This window comes from Canis lupus, chromosome 4 (genome assembly GCF_011100685.1).
Source record: "Canis lupus familiaris isolate Mischka breed German Shepherd chromosome 4, alternate assembly UU_Cfam_GSD_1.0, whole genome shotgun sequence".
In the NCBI taxonomy this organism is placed as follows: Eukaryota; Metazoa; Chordata; class Mammalia; order Carnivora; family Canidae; genus Canis; species Canis lupus.
The window spans coordinates 39957876-39981655 of record NC_049225.1 but is presented as its reverse complement, the minus strand read 5'-3'; the positions used below and the strand labels follow the sequence as shown (position 1 = coordinate 39981655).

General features: G+C 44.7%; 1 long non-coding RNA gene across 7 annotated transcripts in view; it reads left to right on the top strand.

Moving 5' to 3' along the window:
* Positions 1–23780, top strand: part of LOC106558720 — a 113322-nt gene that overhangs the window by 15997 nt on the left and 73545 nt on the right. For 2 of the 7 annotated variants that reach the window (XR_005358167.1, XR_005358165.1), the window contains exon 3: positions 5507–6273. The exons of the other annotated variants lie outside the window; for them this stretch is intronic. This is a non-coding gene — a long non-coding RNA (uncharacterized LOC106558720). The remainder of the gene's footprint in view (positions 1–5506; positions 6274–23780) is intronic. 7 annotated transcript variants of the gene reach the window in all.

Sequence of the window (23780 nt, the reverse complement as noted above, 5' to 3'; positions counted from 1 at the left end):
CAAGTACGGAAGAGTGAGTTTGGAGTCCAGAGACAACATTTTACTAACTGGCACAAACCTTAAATACTTTAGCATGCATCGCTGAAATTAAGAAGGCACTCCTACCTATACACAATATCATTATCATGCCTAAGAAACAGTAATTCCTAATATCATCTAATATGCAATCTGTGTTACAGTTTCCCTTATCTCCCAAATGGTTTTATGGCTGTGATTATAATCTTTTAGGGAGTAATCCAGTCAGCATTCCTGCATTGCATTTGCTTGATATATTTTAGTCTCATTCTAGAAGAGTCTACTGCCTCCCTCTCCTTTTTAAAATTATTATGATGAGAGGCTAGGCTGGTTGAGTTGTATAAAGTGTTTCTTCATGGTGTTTCTTTACCGATTCTTCTGTCTCCAGTATTTTCTGTATTCTAGAAGTTAAGTCTGAAGGCTTGATTGGATTCATTCATTTTGGCCAGAAATTATTCATAGGGGGTGTTGTGTTCTTCATTGCAATGTGTATTTTAGCATATGAATTCTAGTGTCATCTCTTAAGACATGTATTAACTTCCAATACACTTTTGTACCCCTGGGAGCAAAAGCCAAATGATTCTCATGAAAAGGGAAGAGGACAGTCGTTTTCATTGTGACAGGTACCCTTATCTCCCTTCCCTCCCCCCCTCCACAGACTGCGCCCTCCCTGACCATCCTCTTGCGTCATCTGGAGATGTTCTGTACTATGTACTGGAACTTCTGCTTATTCAGACTAGGTTTTATCCCCAAGCATCCTGTTTTGCAATCCTTTGGGTTCCCTACATGACCTGCCAGTGTACAGTGTGGCATCACCGGTTCCCTGGGCATGCCAGGCTTGGCTCTCTGCTGCCCGAGTGCTCTCAGCTGCAGAGCCAGTTTGCTAATTACCTGTGAAAGGGGAGTTTTCTCTTCTTTTGCCTGCATGATTCTTTGTGAGTTCTTACAGGGGGTACCTTGCCAACCCTGCACTGTGTCATAGCATCTCTCTTCTGTGGATGTGCCTTTCTCACTAGAGATTCTGGACTGTCTCAGCATTCCTGCTGTTCTCTCTGCCTTGTCATTCACCACTTGGGATCTTGGCCATCCTGACCTTTCTTTGGTATCACCAAACAGAGCCTTCACCAACTACTTTGGATCCTCTTTCTGGGTTTTAGTTTCATCAAATCCAGGTTGCTTTCCCATATGCATGAGTTGAAAGATCAGGCATGCTTGTTCTAGCCAAGTCATAGGCTCAGAGTTTTAGGTTCATTTCTTTAATTTGGATGCCTCTAGGGTTCCAGGTTTAGTGAAGTTTTGAGGAAGACCAGATGTAAGAAAACCAGGATTTCTTTTTTTTAATAAATTTATTTTTATTTTATTTATTTATTTATTTATTTATTTATTTATTTATTTATTTATTTATGATAGTCACACACAGAGAGAGAGAGAGAGGCAGAGACACAGGCAGAGGGAGAAGCAGGCTCCATGCACCGGGAGCCCCGCGTGGGATTCGATCCCGGGTCTCCAGGATCACGCCCTGGGCCAAAGGCAGGCGCTAAATCGCTGCACCACCCAGGGATCCCCAATAAATTTATTTTTTTATTGGTGTTCAGTTTGCCAACATATAGAATAACACCCAGTGCTCATCCCATCAAGTGCCCTCCTCAGTGCCTGTCACCCAGTCACCCCTCCCCACCCCGTCCACCTCCCTTTCTACCACCCCTAGTTCGTTTCCCAGAATTAGGAGTCTCTCATGTTCTGTCTCCCTTTCTGATATTTCCCACTCATTTTTTCTCCTTTTCCCTTTATTCCCTTTCACTATTTTTTATATTCCCCAAATGAATGAGACCATATAATGTTTGTCCTTCTCCGATTGACTTATTTCACTCAGCATAATACCCTCCAGTTCCATCCACGTCGAAGCAAATGGTGGGTATTTGTCATTTCTAATGGCTGAGGAATATTCCATTGTATACATAAACCACATCTTCTTTATCCATTCATCTTTCGATGGATACCGAGACTCCTTCCACAGTTTGGCTATTGTGGACATTGCTGCTATAAACATCGGGGTGCAGGTGTCCCGGCAAAATCAGGATTTCAAGTTAAAGGAGAAATGGCAGCTGACTCCCAGTTTCTGCAAGGTGGGGGATTATGGTGAACTGGAGAGCCCATGGGAAAAATAACTATTGATTCCATGTAGCTTCTCCTATCAAGAGATAAAGAGATAAAGTCTATTTTGCTAACCCCTGAATCTGACTGATCTTGTGTCTTGCTTTAACCAATGGGACATTAATAAAAGGCATGTAGGCAGAGGCTTGAAAAATGCTTGTGTACTGTGACTTGCCCTCACTCGCTGATGGAAGACCACTGAGTTAGCCCACTGGACAGGCCACGTAGAGGAGAATTGGGGTATCCCATCCAACACCTGTCAGCTTCTGGCCACAGCCATATGTGTGAGCCTAGGTGAGACCAGCTGAAGAAACACTGAGTTGGGCTCAATCCAAATTGCAGATACTCATGGCTAGTAAATGATTATTGTTTTATGCCACTAAGATTTGGGGTGGTTTCTTAAACATAGCAAAGACTAACTGGTACAGGCACTGTGTGATGGGGGCAGTGCCCACTCAGCCCCTGCGTGGAGTTGGCTGCCAGAATATGGGCCCAGTATCATCCTATCTTCCAGTTTTTCCAGAGAAGCAACAAATTCAAGATTAGTTTTATGTGAAGTATTCTAACTTTTAAATTGGCTCCAATATTTGCCCCACATCATTCTTAATCCAGGGGAAGTGGTCATTTGAGGGGGAACAGAAGAGCCAGCCTCAGTCTCTAGGGACCCATGGCTCAGGGCTGGAATGGGAGCAAAGGCATCTTGGCCTGCCTTGGAGCACTGAGTCAGTAACAGACATTTGTGGCAGGGTGAGGCTCCCTCTGAAAAAATCCCCTTCTCAGGATTTTTTTGCTCATTTTTCAAGAATCAAACAAAATGCCATCTTCTATGACCTTCTCTACCACTTTGTTCAATCCTCCATCAGGGTACATAAATACTGTACTCTTCTCCCACCATCTGCCTCCTTCCCTTGACTTGGAGGAGCTTCTGGAGGGCCATATTTAGGGGACTTATTTACCTTCCTACCCTAATGGCCAGACCAATGCTTGTTGAAGGAACAGGTGACCTGGTGAATGCCTGGAATGTTCTTGTGTGCCCCTCCTTTCTTTGGGACAGCCTGCATCTTGTCACTGGAGATGACAAGATTTCATCTTTCCTTGAAACCCTGTATCAGAGTGAGTCATTGAGAACAAATGTTCATCCAGCTAAAGAATTCAAGAAAATGGAATTTTCTTACATTTTTGTCAGTTTAAGGAAAAGCAACAAATAAGCCAAAAATAAACCCCAAAACCAAAGACAAAGGTACTCTGCATGTCAAGTATGTCAGAGGTTAAACCCCAAAGATGGACTGTCAAAATCACTCTTGGCCTGGGAAAAGTATTAGCTTCCTTGGGGCCTTGGAGCTGGTACAGCCATAGGGCAGGTGATGTGGGCCTCTGAGGTGATTTAGCCCCAGTAGAAACTGCAGAGTTCTGTTGGGCCTGATAATCCGGGCCAGCCCAAACATCTGGCTGATTATGGAAGAGTAAAGCCTCCCAGAATCTGGTTCCCTAATGCCTTGTACTCCCATTGAGAGAGTGAGTGCAAGGACACACTTTTTCTATTTTCATTTACATATTTGACATCTCATAGTCCAAGACGTGGTGTGATCACGGTAGGCCAGAAAAACTGTGTGTGAAGGTCATCAAAGACCCTCAGGGGAGGCCTGGGGAGGAACAAATGTGTCTGGCAGGGCCTACTCCTCTTTCCTGCAATAGTCCTCTCTACCTAGCTGGTGGAGGGCTGCTTTGACTCTAAAGAGCAGGGCCTGGGGCCTGGCTGGGAGGCGCATGGCTTTCCTCTCTCCACTAGGGGGTGGGGGAGTTTGGATGTCCAGCTAGGAGGCTGCCTGCATAAAGTTCAACCCGGCAAGGAAACCAGGTGGCTCCCACAACTAGTGAGCTGCAGGGACCCGATGAAGTTGAGGCCTTTTGATGAGTTGCCTGTTGGAGGCAGGTCTGGTTCCTGGGGAAGAGTGAGCTATTGGGTCTGGCCCAGGTTGGCCCAAGGCAGGCCAGTGAGGGTGACTCCTCTGGGCTGTGACTCCTGCAGTCCCGACCTCCAGGCTAGCTAGCCTCCATCAGTGACGGCTCTGTCCCTTGTTACAGACCAGCCATAAAAGATGACAGTGCACTAGGTGGAGGACACAGGGATGGGTTTCATCTTCTACAACCTGCAGTATAGGGCCCAAGGCTTTCCCATGGCAGGGCAGTCAGGGTGCCAGGAAACCTGCTGCCATTGAGAAAATATTTGCCCAGCCTCCTGCTAACTGCCCTGCATTCAAAATTTTATTCCTTTGAGTCAAGGTGTGGATGCTTCCCTGTGGTCTCTTTTAAAAATGCATCTCTGTCTGAGAGAAGGAATATGTTAACATAGGGCTGTCATAGATGCCTTAGAGTGAATTAATTGATCACGCTCCTCTACCTGCCAGGGTCCTTGATTGTGAAGCAGAGGACACAGAAAGAGGAAGGACAAAGGTGGAAGCCTGGGAGACCAACCACATTAAGAGGTCCGGGGCAGTCAGGGAAGAGTGGTGGTAGAGGCCTCTTGGCACCTTTCTAGGAGGGAAAAGATGGAGCAGAGAGAGGATTTTTGGAATGCAAGAGAGAACTGAAGAACGGGGCAATGACAGAAGCATTCCATAATTTAGCCTCATGCTGCCTTTCTGTCAGAGCTCCTGGAATTCTGGGTGGAATGTTTTGTTTCTCACCCCTCCCAACTTCCCCATCACTTGTCACTTACTGAGGGATTGACGAAAGCTTGAAATGCAAACTCAAGTGAGTTAACTTTCCAAGTCTGGATTTTCTGCTTGGTAAAATGGAGAGAACTCGACTCATCATTATTCACGGAAGGATCCAAGCACAGCATCGGCAAGGAAATACTCATTTGCCAATGCCATAGAAGAAAATCTAGAGCATCTCCCTTAATCCCTACTATGGAATAGTACTAAAAATATCCAGGCTGGTGTTTCTGGGATTTTGCAGTAGGGATGTGGTGAGAATGGAAGGCCAGAAAGATGCTAGCCTCAGCGTGTAGATCACCATCTGGTTGGACCAGGTGTTGTCATCAGCTGAGAGTAGGGAAGAGGGGCAGATTTGGCTTCTGGATTTTCAGAGAAGTGCCCCACTTTAAGATTTTTATTTAGGTGGGCTACCTATAGACTCAGGTTTTAAGTACACAAGAATTAAAGAAAAAAGTCCTAAAACTAAAATAGACAAGCCGTGTACAAACACCACTTTTGATAATTTATACCCAAAGAAAGAATTACAGAAAACCAAAACCTGGACATCTAAAGAGCAAACAACGTAAGAACACATAGTGTTTCTCCATGGGATAAGCAAGATGTTTGTTTTCCTGCAGGGAGGCCCTTCTTGTCCTGTGGCCCACATGGTCTTCCCTGCTTCATCTTCATGGAAAGAAAGAAGTGTTGAAAGATCTATGAATCATCCCTCCTTCCTCAGGAGACCTTGGAGCAAACTCACAGAACACAGCAGGACAATCGATGTAAAGAAAGATGTGAGAGTGAAGAGGGACCAGGATGACACAGGAGAACCTACCAGGGGTAGACTTGAACACAGATGCTTGAGCCTTAAAGTCCTGTGCAGTTTCTAAAGGTGAACTACAGATCTAACTCTGAGCTCAGCAGTGGCCAAAGCAAAGGCAGAAATATGATCTTCAAGAGGCCTCATGTGGTCTGGCAACTGGACCCACATTGGCTCACTTAGGAGAAGCACAGTTCTTCTTCTTCTTTTTTTCAAGATTTATTTATTCATTTCTTCATGAGAGATGCACAGAGAAAGGCAGAGACACAGGCAGAGGGAGAAGCAGGCTCCCTATAGGGAAGGGAGCCTACTGTGGGACTCGATCCCAGGACCCTGGGATCACGACTTGAGCTGAAGGCAGATGCTCAACCATTGAGCCAGCCGGGCATCCCAGGAGAAGCACAGTTCTTACTGGAACCAAACATCTGTCTGATTATGGAAGACTAAAGGTTTCTAGCCTGGGTTTTCACGGAGGAAACACTGTGTGATGAAGTCAAGGATCTCTTCACCACAGTGCTGCAGTACACGGAGCAGTGAGTTTTATACACCTCACCCAAAAATTCCCTCCATGGAGGCAGATGCCAGGTAAGCAAGGCCCTTCCAATGAAAACGATTGCACGAGAACCTGAACCACTCTGACCCAAGCATTCAGCTCTTTCGTGGTTGGATTTTCCCCGAAGGTAAAATTTAGAAAATGTGGAGCAGTAACTTGCAAGGTGTGTCCTATGGGATAATAATATGCATGGTGTGAAAAAAGGTTAAGCAAAGGTAAGCAGGCTATTTTTGTAGGCTGTAAACCCTCTCAGAATCTTTCCTGGGCTGATACACTTAGACCTCTCCAGTTTGTGGTCTAAAACCTATTTAACTGCTTAACTCTGCGTGTGTCTGTAGGATGTTGAGCGTCCAGTGGAGGTGGGGGAAGACAAAACAAAGACAATTCCCCAGAACCCAGAAGTGAGGATGCTGCATCTTCTTGGTCCTCAGCTACATGCCTGCCTCAGACTTATTTTTGAAAGGGAAGCTTATGTGGTGTCACCTTGGGAAGCACTCCTCTGAAGCAGTGTTACATGATGTGGCTATAATTTTCCTGGGAAATGTAAATAAATAATCTAAATAGATTTATAACTACTTTAACAGTGAATATTCAACAGAGCCCTATCTGACCTTGCATCTGTGCAGTAGTGGGCCTGCCCACCACCCTCAGGCCATCCTGCTGTGGGTGGAGGTATGGATTCACACCTTTCCATGAATCCGCTATGGGATTTAGCCAAATCTGCCCCTCTTCCCTACTCTCAGCTGATGACAACACCTGGTCCAACCAGATGGTGATCTAGACGCTGAGGCTAGCATCTTTCTGGCCTTCCATTCTCACCACATCCCTACTGCAAAATCCCAGAAACACCAGCCTGGATATTTTTAGTACTATTCCACAGTAGGGGTAAAGGGAGATGCTCTAGATTTTCTTCTATGGCATTGGTAAATGAGTATTTCCTTGCTGATGCTGTGCTTGGATCCTTCCGTGAATAATGATGAGTCGAGTTCTCTCCATTTTACCAAGCAGAAAATCCAGACTTGGAAAGTTAACTCACTTGAGTTTGCATTTCAAGCTTTCGTCAATCCCTCAGTAAGTGACAAGTGATGGGGAAGTTGGGAGGGGTCTCATCCCTGATACCGTAGGAGAGTTGGCAGGGGAGAGTCAGTATTGTTCTGTGGCCCGGCCTTGGACTAGAGCCGTCCTGGGTATTGGCATGCCTGGTGAAGGGATGACACGTTCACTCTGGACTTTCATGAAGTGTGGGGCAGGGAGGAAGTGAAAGGAGGTTCAGAGTCAGAACCTGACAGTGCCTGGCCTTAGTGGATATGAGCTAGAAAATGAACATTATTCTCAATTTCTTAAACTGCCCAGTGCATCCTACTTCTTTTTCTCCTTAGGTTACATAGTGGTTTTTTTTTTTTTTTTTTTTTTTTTTTTTTTTGTCTTCTTCAGGGGAGATTTCCAGATGGGATTCTTCAGGTTGTATGACAGTGGATCAGGTTCATATCCTATCAGATCTTCAGCATTCCCCCCAGTTTTGTGGCCAAATGTTTGGGAATGTTTGCTTTCCAATGGCAGCCATTCATTTATCTCTTTATGCAGCAAACATATATTCAGTGCTGACCATATGCAAAGCTCGAGTGAGCAGATGCTCACAAATATATACAAAAGTCATCTGAAAGTTACATAAATCTCTGTATAAATAGTATAAACCACATTTCCAGCCAAAAATGGCAAGCATCATGTATTTGACAAAGAACATTTATACAACAAACCCTATTCTTTTAGTAAAGTGGTTCTTAAATAATTTACGCTCAAAGATTGTTGCTTACCAAACTCATCTGATCATTAAATATGGCCACCTTGATTTGGGATTTGGGACAAAGTGATGTGGTCAAGTTTTTGACTTTTCTATGTCTGATCTTGAGTGTCCTCACTCTGCTCGGCCCTAAGGCCTTTTTCTGTCCTTCCCTTTTATACTACTGCTCAGGACTAACACCCTTCATGCACTAGTGTAATCCTCCTATTCAGCAAACATTTACTGGCTGTGGTGGCTCAACATCTTCACATCGGACACACTCTCATCCCATCCCCTCCGAAAACTTCTAGAACCAACCTTGTGTAGGAAAACTGTCTCAGGAAATTTTCTCTTTAGCTTTCTGCCAGACAGGTCTCTAAAAGAACACAGAACACCCCCTTCTGGGAGAATTATAGTGAAGAGAGATTTAGCTGCAGATCATTTCCAAGCTAGATGATGTACTGTGCTCATAAGCTGTCTGAACAGTCTGTGATTTGGTTGGTAGGAAATGCGCAAACAGCGGAAAAAATCTCCAGGTGGTTAAAAGCCAGTGAAGATAAATTTCTTTTACAATCTCATTATTCAGTTAAAAAATGGTACATTGCGAATGAAATTCTCTTGACATGCTAGGTCAAAGATCAGAAGGGACTATTGTCTGCATCCTGGGGAGGATCAATAATATAATAATGGGAGATGTAATTCTGGTGTGTGGATAGTCATTCATTTGATTATGGTACAGATTCATATTTGAATGTCTTCCTAACTCGGCCATAGGATGCAAGTGGACAGTGAGACATTCTTCCCAGCACATGAGTGTGTCTGACAAGGAGTAATTAATGAACTTGTCAGTCGTGCTTCAGTATTCTGGAGGTTAGTGCCTGCTTGAGAGGATCTCCATACTGACAGTGGAGAAGAGGCATAAGTGGATTAAGCCATGAATGTCCAGTTGACCCTTCTGTCATGTGTCTCACTTTCCTCTTCATTGAGATGTCGTGTTGTCCTGTCTATCTCAGTCCTGTGGCTTAAATATTTTGTGTTGACCTCCACTGAGAGGGAAAATATTTCTGGTTGAGGATGTGAGATCAGATAGAAGTTGTGAGAGGAACCTTGTGAAACCTGCCACCAGTGTGATCCAGCCAGCATTTCCTGGGCAACTATTAATGTGAGTGTGTGTGCTAGCCCCAGAAAAGCTCTGTGGGGCAGTGAGGATCTCTAGTTCCTCCTCATTGATATTTTATCTCTTTTCTTGCCATGGCACACTGATATTTTACAGATTGCAAATGGAATTTTCTCCTCAAGTATACCCCTTTCATTATTTGGAAAATCTGAATTTCACACTGGCACGAAGCAATATCTGTGGTAAATCAAGCCATCCTGCTCTCAGAACCCCATGAAATCTGCCTTTCCACCTTGAGGTTTAAAGATACATTTGTTTTCTTCTAGGAAAATAAGGGAGCAAGCTTCTTTTCTTCTTTTCCATGGGTAAGAGTAGGTTATGATTTTAGAATATTGTCCTGGTCCAGCAAGTTTTGCAATGCAATGACCTCATCTGTATGAACTTATATTCCGTGGTCTTACAAAAAAAAAGGCATAGAAGATTAATAGGAGGGGTTATTTGAAACAATTGATACTACTTTATCTTGTTTGATATGCCTTTGGTTCTTAGCTTTTTTTTTTCTTTTTAAATTTTTATTTATTTATGATAGGCACACAGTGAGAGAGAGAGAGGCAGAGAACATAGGCAGAGGGAGAAGCAGGCTCCATGCACCGGGAGCCCGATGTGGGATTCGATCCCGGGTCTCCAGGATCGCGCCCTGGGCCAAAGGCAGGCGCCAAACCACTGCGCCACCCAGGGATCCCTAGCTTTTTGACTTAAAGATGTTTGTTTCCTGATTGATTACTTGAGAATGATTCTTGGATGTGTTTCAGCACTGGGTATTTTTTATTAAAAAATACAGATTTTTAATTAGAAAAAATGCAGAAAAATGTAAAAGAGGAAATTAAAATAGCCTATAATTGGGTTTCAAAAATTCAGTGCAGATATATATACCTATCTTTATTTATAAAAGTGGGTTCATATTGTACAAACCATTTGTAACAGTGTTTTTCACTGACTGTATTAAGAACATTTCTATGTTGTTTCATATTTTTCTCTATCATCATTTTAATGGCTGCATAGTTATTCCCTGTGTATAATGCTGTAATATATTAAACTAGTCATTCACTGTTTGGACAGTGAGGCTATTTCCAACTTTTTGCTTTTATAAACAATGCTTCACTTGACATCCAAATACATGTATCTTTAGCCATGGTGATTTTCCTTAGGGATAAATGCTTAGAAGTGGAATTACTATGTCAGAGTTTATGAATATTTCAACAGTTATTAATAGGTTTAGCAGTATTGCTCTCCAAAAACGTTTTTTACCAATTTATCCTTCTGTGAAGAGGGTTGAGGTTGTATACCTGTCTGTCCTCTTATCAACAAATACTGTAAAAAAATTTGAAACATATTTGCTAGTTTGAGAGGCAAAAATATGATCTGATTTCCATCATATGCTCTCAGTTATTAGTGAGGATGAATGTTTTATGTTTACTGGCTATTTGTAGTTTTTCTTTTATAAATTGCTTATTTATTTTAAATATTTCCCTCTCTCATCATAGTTTAAGGTAATTTCTTTTTTTATAACTAGAGATTTTTCAATTTTATGCATTAAATTCATCCTCCCTTCCCTCTGTGATTTTTGCCTTTGCCATGTGCTTAGCTCATAGTGTGTGTTTATATGTGCATTTTAGCCTTTATTTTAATTTTTTAGAGAGAGAGAAGGGGAAGAGGGGTAGAGGGATGAGGAAAGAGAGAATCCTAAGCAGCCTCCACACCCAGCGCAGAGCCTGATGGCAGGGCTTCATCCCACAACCCTGAGATCATGAGCTGAGCTGAAATCAAGAGTTGGATGCCCAACCAACTGAGCCCCAGGTGCCCCATTTTTAGCCTTTAATTTAAACATTGTAAATGCAACATATGCATACTCCATATGAGGGCTGTGGATGATGGATATGAGTGTAAAATAAGTATTAGTTCTCTCTGCCTCCTACTGTGCATTCCCATACCCCCAGGTAACTACTGTTTGCCATTTGGAAGCGCTTGGTTTTTAAAACAGGTGTAATTGATTTTTGGTCAATGGAAGGATCATTTCCACATGTTTATGGTGTGATGGTATGCAGAGCTGGTGGTGGTGGTGGCTCCTTCCTCCACCTTATATTCAGTCAGCTTTCCATTCTCCACTTTGCGTTCTCTTTCTTCAGGCTCTAGGATCAATATGGTCAGCATGTGTTCATGGCTGGGGTTTGCGGGACTTTCAGCTGACAGACCCTTTGGTTGCTGCTCTGGGACCTTGAAAGTAGCTTGTCTAGAGACTGAAGTGGAATAAGAGAGGCACATTTATGATAGGCCCTTTCTTCAGGGGCATGAAATTTGGTGTTAGATGCTTTTGTGCAGGCCAGACCTTCTAGAAAGGGACATGCTCCGTGGCTGGCATCAGGTGGGCTGAGTTAGGCTGTCTGGGAGCCACACCTGCCCTTGACTGCTGGTGACCACAGTCCCAGAGCTCATGTGCTCAAAGCTCTGTCCACTCAGCTGGTGATTTTAGGTTATATTATGATAAAGGATCAATCCTTGAAATGCTTTTGTCAATAGGAAGGGAATGGAATGTTTTGAAAGTTTCACACTTATCTTTATGGAGGGTTAAAATGAAATAACTTTTTTTTTTCCTATGTTAAAAAGAAGCCAGCCTCCATTTTTTACACAGTGTTCCTTAGAACACTATTACATACTCTACCAAGCCTCACAGGGAGGTAAAATGCCCCTTCCTGAATGTCTTTTCAAATCAAGAGCTTGAGTTGGATGAATATTGGTTTCATGCACAGAACATTTTTTTAAAGATTTTATTTGAGAGAGAGACAGAGAGAGACAGAGAGCAGAAGTAGGGAGGAGAGGAAGAAGCAGTCTCCCCACTGAGCAGGGAGTCCCACGTGGGGCTCGATTCCAGGACCCCTGGGATCATGACCTGAGCTGAAGGCAGATGCTTAACCGACTGAACCCACCAGGTCCCCCTCACAGAACATTTTAATGTCTGATTTTTGTTCCTGTTCATAGTCTTAGAAAATACTCAGGTTTTCATCCAGGTTCAAACTGGTCTACCATTTTTTTTCTGGGGGGAAAAAACCCCACTTTGGTTTGTTTTACTCTTTGATAACAAGCTTAATTTGGGGGCCCTGCTCAGGGTTCAGGTAAAGAGTATGGGCTGTTTTGGTTACAGATTGACAGTGTGAGCTCTTGCTTCAGACTGGATTTCTTCATTTCAGGGGGAGGATCACTCATCTGTTAGCCAGCTGCCTTCATGGCTCTCGAGAGCTGCCTCAGAATTCCCTGGGAGGGATGCCTCATCTCCTGGCCAAATGGTGCAGAGGGGCTGGGGACGAGTTGAGCAGATAGAACCAGGGGGCGGGGGAGCCATTCAGCAGAGCTCTTGCCCCTCCACTGGCAGGCCTGGGCTGCCTGGCGAGACAGCCCCAGTGGCCACCTGGCCTTTCCTCCTGCCTGACCTGCACCTTCCTGAAATCTGCTCACAACAGTTGAGTCCAGCAGCAGATGTCTGGGAGGAATGAATAGGAGATGAACATCATTGCGCGGAGGGTATGTGTGTCTGGGAAGTGCACCTGTGATCTAGAAGTTGACCATCTCAAAGGATCTCTGTCCTGGGATGCCTGGCTGGGTGACCTCTGGCAAGTGACTTCTTTCCTTTGAGCTTCTGTGCCTCATCTTTAAAGTGGGGATAATGTGATAATAACTGTCCTCTGCTGCAGGAAGGTTGTGAGTGTCGTATGTAATGGGTGTAGCACAGTGCTTGGAATACAGTAATGTGCTTAGTTGCTCTTGGGAATTTTGGGGGATGCAGCACATATGCGTGGACTGTGGCCTAAAAATATCAAGGCAGTGTAAGAACAAGTAGGTGGCACAGACAGGTAAATCCTGCAGGAATTCAAGGCAGGGAGGAATTTCCAAGAGCTTGGGAGAGACGGGCAGTCTTCCTAGAGGTTTGAACTAGGCTTTTGAAGATAATTCTGTAGAGGGTAAAGGCAGAGCAAACTTGGTGTTTTCCGCTCAGAGCCTGGGAAGAGATCTGTATATCGACTCTCCACGGCCTTTGCTTTAGACGTTGAGGGCCTTGACCAAAGCCATATGACAAATCAGCGTCTGAGCTGCAGCTGGGAGCACTTTCTTCTGTACTTTACCCATCGGTGTTCTGTCAGTTATTGTGTTTTTGGGTGCAAGTGACAGAAAAAACCCCGTTCAAGCTGACTTAAGCAGAAAACCAAAAGAAAACAACAAGAACAAAATCCCAGCAACAGGGAAGGGAATGCATGGACTCCACTTTTGAACAGATCCTTCCCCCGGTGGCTCCTGGCGTGGCATGTGCTCCTCGCCTCGCATCCAACAGAAGGAAAGAAAGCACTCCCGTCCCCTGAGTCTACCATAGGGTCACGGCCTGGCTGTGCTCGGGGTCCACCCCAACCAACCACTGTGGCTGCGGCTCCCCACCGGAGCCTTCAAGATGACACAGTCTAGGAGGTTCTTGCTGGTAGGACAGGGAGTGGCTCTTGAGAAGACAAAAGCAGCTGTGCTCAATGCTGGAACAGGTTTACACACTTCTTGTGGTCATTTTGTCCACAAAGTTAGGAGGGGCACTGTAGAGTGGCCAGGAGGTGAGGGCTTCCTTTCTCTGGAGGTCTGAGTACAAATTTTATCTAGCAGCAGCAGCAGAACTAGAAATTGGGCCCTGGCTGCCTGTGCCCCCAGGAGGAGATGAAATTGGAGTGCCCATTGTGTGGTGCTGGCACATGGCTTTGAGGGGACAATCCAAGATGGGTCTGGAGAGCTGCCTAGTGGAGTTCTGGGTCAGTGGACTGTGGTAGTTGAACTGGTGACTGCTGAGCATTCCAGAGGCACTCTGGTAAGACAAGGAGAGCTTGAAGAGGGGAGGAATCCAAGTGCCTCGAGTCCAGGGCTCAGGATGGGGATGAAAGCCTGAGTGCCTGTGTGTCCCATGTCACCCTCACTGTCTTTCTGCTCAGGTGGGGAGCCAAGTTAGTTTCCCTGCCTGTGTGACAGTCCTGGGGGGCGGTGGGTACTCCAGAGGCAGTGTACTCCCTGGTCTGGGGCTGCCTGGAGGAGGGAGGTAGTCTTCTGGGGGTCAGTAGAAAGATGACTTCCAGGCCCCGTGGCCCTTGCTCTTTGGGTTGTGTAGAGCACACCTGGCCTGGCCTGTTTGCACCTGGTGTCCAAAATTATGTCCCTCAGAGGATTTGTGTACAGTTGATATGTGAAGTGAGTGCTCCTAAAGCAGTAAGGGATGGGAATTAGGACCTGAAGTCAAGCAGGAGAATGATTTTTATTTATTTTTAAAGAAATATTTATTTATTTATTTATTTATTTATTTATTTATTTATGCTCAAGAATTTTATTAGTCTTTTTTTTTTCTGGTCTACTTAAACTCTGGTTTCACTTCTAGTCTGTGCTTCACACTTCAGTTAAGAATCATCTGACATGTACATCTCATCAACTGTATTCCTGCTCAATTATTTTTTAAAAATGGCTCCCCATTACCTTTAGCATAAATTTCACCTTCATAGGACATAAATGTCAGTGATAATCTGGTCTCTCTGAACCTGCCTGGCCTCATCTCCCACTCTCCTCACATCATAAATGAAGCTTCAACATTGACCTCTCATTTGCCCTACACATGCCACAACCTATATCACAAACTCAGGCTACAGGGTCTCCCTCCAGCCTCTATGTCTGGTTAATTCTTATTCTTTTTTTTTGTATATTTTTTTTATTGGAGTTCGATTTGCCAACATATAGCACCCAGTGCTCATCCCGTCAAGTACCCCCCTCAGTGCCCGTCACCCAGTCGCCCCATCCCCCTGCCCACCTCCCCTTCCACTATCTCTTGTTTGTTTCCCAGAGTTAGGAGTCTCTCATGGTTTGTCATCCTCTCTGATTTTTAACACTCATTTTCAGGAGAGTGATTTTTTAGACAGAACGCATGAGGGTGGCTTCAGCTCCATCTGCAGGGGACTCTGGGATGTAATCTACCTCTCAGAGCTGGTTCTGAGCAAAGAGAGCTGGTCTTTCATACCCCTGTGACCTTCTTCGGTTGTTGGCTTAGGGCCACCTAGAGGAATGTAAACTCCCACACTTTTTTGAAAGCTCAGGATTTTGTAAACAAAAACACATGGGGGGTGGGTACCAGAAAGAGCAAGAGGCACTGGGCTGGTGGAGCTTTGGTCTGGATGGAGCAGAGACTCTGTCTACCCCTGTAGTTTCTTCTGTTCATAAAACTCTACCACATGTGTTCTTGCTGAGAACCCATGAGCACACTTCTTCCCCATGGGGAAGAGTCCAGGGAACACCCAAGTCTGTATCTGAAGGGTCCCTGTATTAACTGGATCTAAGTAAACTGTGTTAAACATAATTAGCTCATCACACTGAGCAGGACAGGATAGGTCTAGCATGGCTACATCTGGGTGTCCAAATGATACATCAGGGACTCTCACTGTCTCTTGCTCTTTCTATGGGCTGGCTCTATCCTCAGGTTGGTGCTGTCATCATGGTGGAAAGATGGCTGCCTGCAGCACTGGGAAGACTTAGGTCCAGTGAAAGAGAGCGCTTTGCTCTTAGGCCTCTAGTAAGGGCCATGGGATGAATTCTGATTGGGTTATATGCTCGCCCTTGAATGAATCTCTTATGTTCTGAGTGACTAGGCCTGGGCCACCCTTACCCCTGGAGGCGTGTGTGTGTGTGTGTGTGTGTGTGTGTGTGTGTGTATGAAACTTTCCCAAGGAACATCGAGATGGAGAGGAGACCAAGTTAATACTGGGGTCAGGCCCCAAAGCCAGGCATTGGGATTGGGGACTGTGTGGTTACACCCCAAGGATCTCTTGCCCTCTCCTGATGCTCATGGTGATCTGTCTCTGACTTCAGAGGCTGGAACCAGGGGCTTGGTCTGAGGGCCAGAGTGTCCTGGAATGGTTTGCTGTGTGCATTCATTCACTTTACTTTTTCAGTTTACTATTATGAAAGTTATATGTAGGAATATTATAATATTGAGTAATATATAAACTTATAAATGTATAAAATATAAAAATACATTTTAAATATAAAAATATTTGTTTATTTATTATATATTATTACATGTATTATATTTATGTTTATTTTATACATATGTAAAATAAAAGTGCAAATTACTCATAATCTCAGCTCCAGAAAAAGTCACTGTTAGTAGCTTGGGGAATATCACTCTCTAGATACCCCTCTCTCTGGCTCAGTGAACCAAATTTCTATCTCTTTCTTTAACGTCTGGATGAAATCACTCCAGTCCCTATCTTTTTTTTTTTTTTTTTAATTTTCATTCCAGTCCCTATCTTTTGGGACAGCAAGAAGTCCCATTTTGTCTAAGTAGTAACTCATCTCCTCTTGCCCTGAGCCCATCCATCCATGTGTCCATTCATGTAGTTTTTACTGAGTGCCTATTAAAGATAAAGAGCATGCCATAGGCACCTGAGGTGTGTTGGTGATCGAAATAGGCTAAGATGCTGCCCTTGTAAGGTTCAGGTAGTAGATGATGAACCCAACCACTAAACCAATGGTTTCACCTATAAAAAGATGCTAGGTTCCATGGAAAGGGAAAAGGCTGGAGCAGGTTGAGGGGTCAGGGTGAAGGCTGCAGGTACAGCAGTGCCTGAGGGAGGACCTCTCCAGGGAGGCAGGGCTGGAGCAGGAACATGAAGGAGGAAGGTGGCCATCTGGGCAAAAAGAATACCAAGCAGAGGCAATAGCCATGCGAAAAAGTTGGTAAAGTGTCTGGAATGTTCTAGGAGGAGAAAGGAGGCCAGATGAAGGGAGCCAAGTGAATGGCAGGGTCTGTGTGTGGAAGGTGGTGGGCCAGCTGGAAGCAGAGTGGGTTAGTGCCACACAATGGGAGTCTGGGAGGCTGTGAGGACGTTGGCTATAATGACACAGAATGGTGAGCCAGGGGAACATGCCATTCTGCTGGAGGAGAGGAGCCTCTGACTTGTGCAACCTGGATGGGGGCTCTACATTTCCCCCGGGGGCTTCCTCCTGCTGCCATAGCTGGCACACTGGGCAGGGCACCCTCCTCCATTCCCCATGGCACAGGACTGAGCCCAGGCTGGCTGGGGGATTCAGAGGAGAAGTGGCTTTATCACCATTGAAGGAAAATATGGGCACATGTGTGATGGGTGTGTAAATGCACATGGAAGGTTAAAAAAGGCCCGGGCATTATACAGTGCTGGGCAGGAAGCAGGATTGGTGCAAGGAAGGGGAGACTTCCTCCCCTTGTTTCTGTGTTGTGGCTGCAGTCTTGTCATAGGTTGTGGCTTGAGCAAGGTGCCTCTCTCTGGGTTCCCATAGTTCCTCAGCTGCAACTTGGCCTGTCCTCACCTCACTGCTTCTGCTTGCGGCTGGCATTCTTAGTCTTTCCTTCTCCTCCCACCCCCTCCACCTCCACCCAGCTGCTGACCTTCTCTGTAAGTCTCCCATTCATTTTCCCGGAGATCAGGGATCTGCATGGTTTAATTAACCACCCCGACCTTACCCTACGTGGTAGATCATAACATTGGCTCTAAATAAAGTAGAAAGGTGCTAGTGTGCTATTCCAGCTCGTGGGGGAGTGTGTATGGGATGTGGTGTTCCTGTCCGCTCTCCAGGTGGCCGCCACGGATCTGTATGCCTGGTTGGGAAGTCAACGGTGGCTCTGTTCGTTGGGGGAGATTCTGCTTTGCTTTGCACCTGTAGCCACTGTCCAGAGCCATTGTCCAAATCCAAACTGTTGCTTCATGATTTCAGTTTCCACTTGTTCAGTCATTCAACAAATGTTTTTGGAGCATCAAGGCCCTTACCATGCTGTAAGTTGAAAGCATACAGATGATTTTAACCAGAGTCTTGACCCCTGGGTAACACATTCTTGTAAGCTGGGGGAAGTGTTCCAGTGTATGGGATTGTAATCATTATCATCATCATCATCGTCATCATCATCGCCATTATCTCTTCATTATCACCATCATCTCATCATCACCACTGACATTCGTTCTAAGTTGTCTAAGCATTCTACATGCATTAACTTACTTAATCCTTACAAGCATTCTAGGAAGCAGGTGCTATTGTGATTCCCATTTTCCAGATGAGAAAATCAAAGCACAAAGAGATTTAGTAATGTGCCCAAGGTCACACCACTAAAAAGTGTCAGAGCAGGGATTTGAATGCTGGTGGTTTGGATTCCAGAACCAGAGAAGTAGCTATGGCTCTCAGTGCATTACCATGTCACTCAATATTCTGATGAACATTGGTTTCATGAGATGTTAATAAACATTCCAGAAAGTAAAGGGGTAGTTAAATGGTTTAGGAAATGCTGGGCCAAATAGAGAAATAAACAGCCTTTTATTGCAGGCCTTCCCAGAGCCTTTAGTTTGCTAAGATATGAATCCCTAATGGCAGCACTTCCCAAACTTGGCTGCATGCTTTGGGGGTGGGAACCCCTATCAACATTGCATAGGACTGGTATTTCATTGGATAAAATTTAAGAAAGGCTGTCTTGTGGCTTGTTTTTCCTTACCATTCTTACTTTAAGTTTTCTTTATCTTTCAGTGACAACTGCTGGGGTATTCTTTTACCATTCATTCTACTCATGTGACCCACCCAGTGTGGGTGGGGGATTTCATGCAGAGGATATTGTTCTGACACTTGATGCTTGATATAGCATTTGTCATTGGCAGTAATGACTCTGGTGTGGAGTGGGGCAGTCAAGCACTGAGCTGGACTGGTGGAGTGGCCAGAAGGGCAGGAGGGTGCCAAGAGGTCAGCTAATACAGGCCACGTGTGGTCTACTGAAATCCCATGTGGCAATTCAAGGCAAGGGCCATGTCTGGGGTCTCAGACAAGGTGTGGGGTCCAAGCTGTGGTTTGGCCGTAGTATCCAGGATGGACCTGGGAGCAGGATGTCCACAGTGTCTACAGGTCTAGTCTAGGCCATGGCTAGACTATGTCAATGGGGCTCACTGTTAATTCCAGCCAGAGTGGCTTTGCCCTCCTCTGGCTCTTGGCACCTTCTCTAGGGTGAACCATAAAGGCCAAAAGATTTATGCTGATTCCTGAATGAAGCAGGAATGAAGCAAGATCCAAGTTTTTCTTTCAAGCTACACTTGTAGGGATCCTCCCAGGACAGTTTCCATGCCTGATTGTAAGATCTTCAGCGCAGAGAAGGCTCATGGGGCAAGAGTTTAAGGCAACAAGTAGTCCTGAACTGCTGAGAATGAAGTTTGAATTCAGTCTGATGAGTCAGTTTCTTGGAATCCAAATCTGAGAGAAAAAGAATGAAGGATAGCAAGTGAGTTTTCAAGAGAAGGAATATGAGAGCTGAAATTCTTTTCTTTTCTTTTCTTTTTTTCTTTTCTTTCTTTTCTTCTTTCTTTCTTTCTTTCTTTCTTCTTTCTTTCTTTCTTTCTTTCTTCTCTCTTTCTTTGTTTTCTTGTCTGCTTTCAAATTTATATTTAAATTCTAGTTAGTTAGCATATAGTGTAATATTGGTTTCAGGAGTAGAATTTACTGATTCGTCCTTTACGTATAACACCCAGTGCTCATCATAACAAGTGAGAACTGAAATTCTGTAGAAAAAGAATGGGCAGGACTGAGTGGGAGTTGGCGTGCAGGCACTAGAGGCCTCTCTGGGAGACAATCAGGTGCAGTCATCATCGAGGCTGAGTTGGCTAGTGGCCTCCCAATGTCCATCCTTCCTTTCTGGAAGCATTGCTCTCTAGCAGGTCTCAGCCTCCCTTGCAGCTAGGTGAGGTCATCTGACTAAATTCTGCCCCATGTAGTATAAGGACTATTACATGGTAATTCAGAAAATGACCATAAATGGGAGGGAAGACCCTTCATCTCCTCTTTCTTCTGGCTGCTTAGAATGCAGACATGATGTCTAGACTCGAACAACCATCTTGGACCATGAGGTGACATGCCAAGGATGGTGAAGTACAAAGACAGAAGGTGACACTGCGGAGCCACCACACCAACTATAGGCTGTCCATCTCTAGACTACTTGTATGTAAAAGAGAAATAAATCTCTGTCTCCTTTTAAGCCACTATTGTTTGCAGGGGGCTGATGGAGGGGGTTCTATAGATCAACAAAACAGAGACAGCCATAACTCTACCTTTCTATCCTAGACGGGTGATGGCCTGAGAAGTAACATTCTGGAGATCTGAGGTTACAGTAGAAACACTGAAGGCCTGGGGTGGTGATATGTTCTCCTGACTGGCTTGGGCTGCCGCTGTCCACAGCCTCACGGCACTCCTTCTTTTTGGCCAAAGTGGTGAAAGAGATGGACAGGGGATGGGGCGGGGGGCAGAGAGATGGGGGCTTGATGACTGGTCCTCATGAGACCAGACTGCCAAATATCTTGCTCTGAAAAGGGAACACGTTTCATATGGACAAGATGGAAGGACTGCTTGTTCCCTTTGGAAAGTTCTATTAAAATGACCAACCCAGACACACTTTAATATTAATGGGAAATTCCGCCTGTTGTTTATGAAATCATTTTAGAGTTGATTTTAAAAGGAGAGGAGAGAGAGAGAAAAAGCCGTTTGTTAGCTAAACGAAGCCCAGACAATTATTTATAGATGCATCTGAGTGGCTTGTTTTAACATGGAGCAACTGTCTGAAAAGACTCCACTTTGACACCGGTAAGCACCCCTGGCACTAAGAATAAATTTATGAATGTCTTTTATGAGAGTCAACACACTAGACAAATAACCCCACAGACCGCCCTTCACATCGAGAACCAGAACAAAGACAGTCGTATTCGCCATTTGCTCAGGGCAGGCACGGCGCCAAGCAGCGCAGCCCTCACTGGGCCGGATGTTCCCCTCCAGCTAATGTGATTCCTTTGGGCACTGCCACGGTGGCAGGCAGACGCCTGGTTTATTTCCATTCCTCCACTTCTCCGATTTGTTTGGGTAGCTAAATATCTCTTTCCCAGGAGAACATCTGCTCTTTTAAAAATGGAAAAAAAGCAGGAAGACCTCCAAGCTGTTAGACTGGAACTCACCCTCTGGTGAGACAGACCAGAACCTCATATAATGTGGCTTCTGGGGTCCGTGCCACATCTCAAGAGAGGGTGCATGGTACCCAAGCATCTGTAGGGCTCCTGGAACTCTACTCAGTTGAACGGACTTCAAGGCAGTTCATATTCTGTGCTGTGATGCGTTACGCTTATTCACTGCTCTGACCAGGTGGAGGTCATTTTTCTCGCTGTCTCATTTATGGATGACTTCTTACCATCAGTAACACCGTGGTTGGTTGGAAATGAACCAACCCACAACAATTCAGAGGTGCAAAAAATTATGGTGGAAAACCCTCAAACTTGTCAGTTAAAGGCACTGAAATGCTTCTGAGTGAAAACAATCTCTGTAGGGGAAAATAGTCTTTCAGAGCTCTTTTTCTTTTGTCCCCCCGCCCTTTCTTGGGGGCTCTGGGTGCAAGGGGATGCTCACATGCCATTGTGGCAGCATGGGAGGAGGAACCTCCTGTTGCAGCTATCCCATGGGGTTTGCTGTAGTGTGGCTGATGGGTCCTGGTCCCTGACACCCTGGCTGGGTCATGCCAAGGGAGGTGGGGTTGCTCCCCTTCCTGGTCAGTTTGTGGGTCATGCCAGCACCCACTAGTGAATTCTCTGATATATCCATTTCTTTTAGCAGTGAGCTGCCAGTGTTTGGATGCAGCCTGGTCCCACCTTGTGGGTCAGTGTGGGTTCACTGACACTCATTCCTAGGAGCATCTAACTATGCCAGGTGACATTTCTATTTTCCTTGTTTTTTCCTGTGGCCTCTCCTTGGATTGCAGATGGCAGCCTTCTCTCTGTATGTTCACAGGGTCATCCCTATGTTCACTGACACCCCTGCTGGCTCTCTTCTTATGAGGACACCAGTCATATTGGATTAGGGCCTTATTCTAATAGCCTTGTATTTTTTAAAAATATTTTATTTGTTTATTTATTTTAGAGAGAGAGTACAAGTGGGAGGAGGAGTGGAGGGGCAGGGAGAGAGATGGAGGGGGAAAGATTTTCAAGCAGACTCCACACGGAGCGGGGAGGCTGATGTAGGATTTGATCCCACGATCCTGACATCATGACCTGAGCTGAAACCAAGAGTCCATGCTTAACCAACTGAGCCACCCAGGTGTCCCTCTAATCGCTAATTTTAGTGCAGTTACCACTTTAAAGATCTTAACTCCAAATATAATTACATTCTGAGATACTGGGGGTTGAGACTTAAATCTATGACTTTGAGGGGACATGAATACAACCCAGAGCAGTTCCCTTCCCCTCCATGTATCTGGGCTTTCTAGGCATTCTCTTTTCTTGCTGGGCCCTCCCTCCCTGGCACCCCCGGCCAACGCCCGGGGAGGGGTGGGGTGGCTGGGTCCTTCAGAGATCAGGCACTATGCGGCCTCGTCTGTGTCTCTCTCTGGTTCTCCAGACCAGAAGGGCTTTTCCTTCTTCCTGCTGGAGAGGAAGCCTGGAGGACTCCCCTCCTGTCAAATCTTGGCTTTTCTCCAAATATAGCTAATATGTTCAGACCCTGACATGTTGTTCTTTGCAGGGGAAGCAGTTTGGAATTTAGAATTCCTTTTCTCAACAAAGCCTGACTTTCAAAACAGTTTTCTTGCTGCTGCCATTACAAATCTTATTAGAAGTTCACAGCTCAGCAACTGCTTGGCCCTCTGAAGCCATGAGTGGGGAGGGAGTGCAGGACAACTCGATTTATAGGGAATGGAACAAAAATTGGTACAATATCATCAGAATTACAATTTCTGCTTCATTTGTCATATGACTCAATTTATTATTTTTTTTAGTTCAAAAAATTTTTTTTGTGTGTGGAAAAATAACACATGTTCATTTTACGAAATTTGGTAAGTAAGTTCAAAGAGAAAAGTCATGCTTAGGGTTAACATATAAAAGACACTTAAGAGTTATCATTTTGACCTATTTCCTTCCTATCTTTCTCCTGAGGATAATTTTTAGACTTTATTTCTAATTTATTTTAATTAATTTGTTCTTAAGATTTTTAAGAAAGATTTTATTTATTTATTTATTTATTTATTTATTTATTTATTTATTTACTTACTTACTTACTTACTTATCCGAGAGAGAGAGAGAGAGAGAGAGAGAGAGAGAGAGAGCTCATGTACAAGTGTGGGGAGGGGCAGAGGAAAAGAGAATCTCAAGTTGACTGTGCACTGAGCATGGAGCCCGACATGGGGCTTGACCTCATGGCCCTGAGATCATGACTTGAGCCAAAATCAAGAGTCAGATGCTTAACTGACTGAGCCACTCAGGTGCCCCTAGACTATATTTTTAACATAATTTGTATTTTAAAAACTGGTAATACTTTCAAATTGTTAAAAAACAAAAACAATACACAAAGATATACAGTAAGAAGTCCTATGTACACTCTGATTTCTCCCCTTTCTTACACAAAAGTTATTTGTGTTCTAGAGCATTCTGTACCTTTCCCACATCAGCACTTCTTTCATAGCTTCCTGCAGCCCAAACACTGTCTTCCTCCCAAGCTGTGACACTTTGGGCAAACACTGTCACCAGCCTGGGTCAAGCTTCAGCAGTGAT